The sequence below is a fragment of the Durio zibethinus genome, chromosome 19 (genome assembly GCF_047325235.1).
Source record: "Durio zibethinus cultivar Kanyao isolate XHJ-2024 chromosome 19, ASM4732523v1, whole genome shotgun sequence".
Lineage (NCBI taxonomy): Eukaryota > Viridiplantae > Streptophyta > Magnoliopsida > Malvales > Malvaceae > Durio > Durio zibethinus.
In genome coordinates, this window is record NC_143180.1 from 4,912,985 (window position 1) to 4,916,163 (window position 3,179).

The 3,179-nt window shown below is 29.6% G+C and overlaps 1 long non-coding RNA gene across 1 annotated transcript; it reads right to left on the bottom strand.

Annotated features, from left to right (window-relative positions):
• Positions 1-727: 727 nt before the first annotated feature.
• On the bottom strand, positions 728-2,364 carry LOC149513374 (uncharacterized). Its single transcript, XR_016330215.1, has 4 exons — positions 2,220-2,364; positions 1,942-2,055; positions 1,269-1,502; positions 728-993 (listed from the first exon to the last, which is right to left on the bottom strand). It is a non-coding gene; the product is annotated as an uncharacterized LOC149513374 (long non-coding RNA).
• Between the last annotated feature and the right edge of the window lie 815 nt (positions 2,365-3,179).

Genomic DNA, 3,179 nt, shown 5'->3' on the forward strand with positions numbered 1-3,179 from the left:
ATTTTAACACTGAAATAAATGTTATGGTTGAAATTTAAACCACTTGCAACCTGGCTGCTCTACCCTAGTTAACCATCTTCCTCCTTTACAACATATAAACAAAATGAAAGAAAGGAAAAGAAAAGAAAAAGTAGAAACATTTCAATCGACGCCAATGTCAATTGCAGGAAGACTTCAGAAGTCATTATTCATCCAAAAAAGAAGTAGATCAAGCATACTTCAAAAGACAACATCAATCAGTTTAAAGATTACAACAGTTTAACCAAGAACACTTAACCATAATACATTTAATTCACGATTTCAAGACCCCTACGAATTGCACACAGCCAGATCTTTGGAAGAAATACAGCCCAAAGTGAGTTGCTAATTTTTAACTTAATTGTCTTCTTGATGGAACTAAAAATGGCATAAATTGAAAGATTTTATTATATATTAATGTGTAAAATTTAAAACATTTTTAAGCAAAAGTGATATATTTTTTAAATTTATATTTTTACAAAAAAATTTAATATAATTTTTATCATTGAATAATTATTAATCAAATTTAAATTATAAATAGTATTTTCAATAATTATTTTATATACTAGAATGCATGCCTGCACTATGTTACGGAAATAAAAATAATGATATTTTAAAAAATATGTAATATATTCAAAATAAACAAAATAATAAATATTCATTTACTTTTTTTATCTAATATATATGACTTAAAATAAACACAACCTTCAATGGTTTTTTATCTAAACAATATAAGACAAACAATGTCCATGCATCTAAGAGAAGTTTAGCATGCAGATATCAATAATAAAGATTCAACAACAGCCAATATCATCATCAGCCAATGCAAGATATCAACTTGCAAAGCAATTAAAAAGGAAATCGAAATCAAAATTTCCAAAATACCTTCATGGTAAACTCTTTCATCCTTGCTTGGAAAACATTTGTAGCAGATTGAGCAATGAATGCTACTATCAAAGATAACCTACCAATCTTCTGCATCAAATACAAATTCATACTTCGAGAAATTCCATTTGAAGAATTCCAATACATTGACAATCTATTGAAAAAATTTGTATTGATAGATACAATAAATTAAAGTCTTATTGTAATAAATAAAATATTTTAAATTTCTCGCACGTTTTCAATGATTGATTAAATTCATCAAAAGCTGGTCTTCCAATCTAAGCATTCCATAAAAACCACATAATGATGTACTAATATTATTTACAAACAACGTGAAAACTTTAAAGAAAAAACATTCAACTTACCTGACGTTCAATGCGCCATAGGAACTGAAAACCCTTCTCATAAAGAACATCAGAATAAACAGCGTCTGGATCAACTCTTTCCTGATTGGTTTTGAGCTTTGTGAATTCCAGGTTGTCCTTGAATCTCTCCATTACCTCATTTAAGCCCCTCCAACCAATCCCAATATTTAATACAGCTCTGTCTTCACCCTACACAGCCTCAACAATTGTCCTCTCTGCATATGTTGTAAATCCCTATAACCACAAAGAAAAACCAGCAGAATTCAAATTTACCTAATTTGAAAAGATCAAAATATGTCACAGACAAGAACAATCCCTGCTTAATGAACCATAAACCATTTTATTGATCAATGAAACACAAATCATTATATTTGTCCATTATATTTGTAACTTCAAACATTACAAATAAACTTGAGCAAGAAATAATACTTCAATTAGATGAGATATCAATATTTTATTAAAAATACAACACAGCTAGGAAGGAAAGCAGATATTCATTGTAAATGATAGTTAAACCTAAGCCAGTGTTTAGCCATGGCTGAAAAAAGGGATTAGAAAAACTATTAAAAGTTACATAAGGCTTTTTCTAAAATAACATAAGAAGAATTAGATTAAAAAAAATGAACAGAAAGGAAGCAAGGATGATATAAATGAACATATGAAAGAAGAATACCATAAAAATCCTAATCACCAAGAGAGTTAGCAGGTTTTTGGCTCAGTTTTAAAACCGCAGGGCTGTTTTTGTCTTGCTCGTTGATTTCATAAACTTATAGTTCTTGAACTTTTGCTGAAACAATTAAAACATCATATTAGTAATTTGTTTCAGTGAAATATTAACAAAACTATTCCTGAAAATTAGTGTATATATTAAAATTTTGAGGAGAAAATAAAAATAAAAAGAGAATTAAGGTATAATTATTTTGTTGTCTAATTATGGGTTGAAGTACTTACTGGGTTTGGAATGATCGGGTGTGCACTCCTTAGACTTGTTGAAGAAGAAGAAGGCTGTGGTTGTTGAGGTGAAGAAGCTTTTATGGGAAGGTGAGCTGCGAACAGCCAACTTTTATCTATACGTGGAGATTGCTTACAGAGAGCTGGTAGATGCCATTGACTATGATGCGAATTCTATGAGATTGGGAAGGTGAGCTGCGATCAGCCAACTTGACATAAGAGATTGCTTGCAGAGAGCTGGTAGATACCTTTGACTATGTATAGAAATTAGTTGGAGAAGAAGACTTAAATTATATTACTACTCTTCTGTATACCAACACTTGATACTATTAAGGAATTACTCCATTCGTTGGGATATACAGATTAAATATTGGCTTTTGGCTTGCTGGATTTTATAGAAAAATTTCAAGGCTTTTTAATTAAAGGTTTCGGAGCTGTATGCTCTGATCTGAAGGAAATTGAAATTGCAGAGTACACTTTTTTTATAATATGATAAAAAACCCATCATTAGCGGTTTTAACTCCAACAAAATAAATATTGACTTTTATACTCCACTTTCTTATAGCAATCACATAACATGCTGCTGCAACTAAACTTGGGTCATGGGTTGGCATGGGCATAATTTTTAACCTAATAACAACAATGGTCATTAGAATAAAAAATAAATTATGGATCACAGAAATTCAAAGTAACAAATTCAAATGTCTCGTCCTACCTATTAATATTTCAAGAATAGATATTTCAAGAAGTGACAAATGGAAAACCAAATTTCAGTAAATCAATAAAAACATTGCACCCTTAAACCTTCACATTTTTAAATTCAGGTCCTAAATTAATAAAAATATAAATAAAAATTAATAAATAAACAAACCCATAAACCTTCACCTTATCAAATTCAGGTACTAAATCAATAAAATCCCCAACATCATCAAATTATGAAAATGAAGAATTGATCAACGG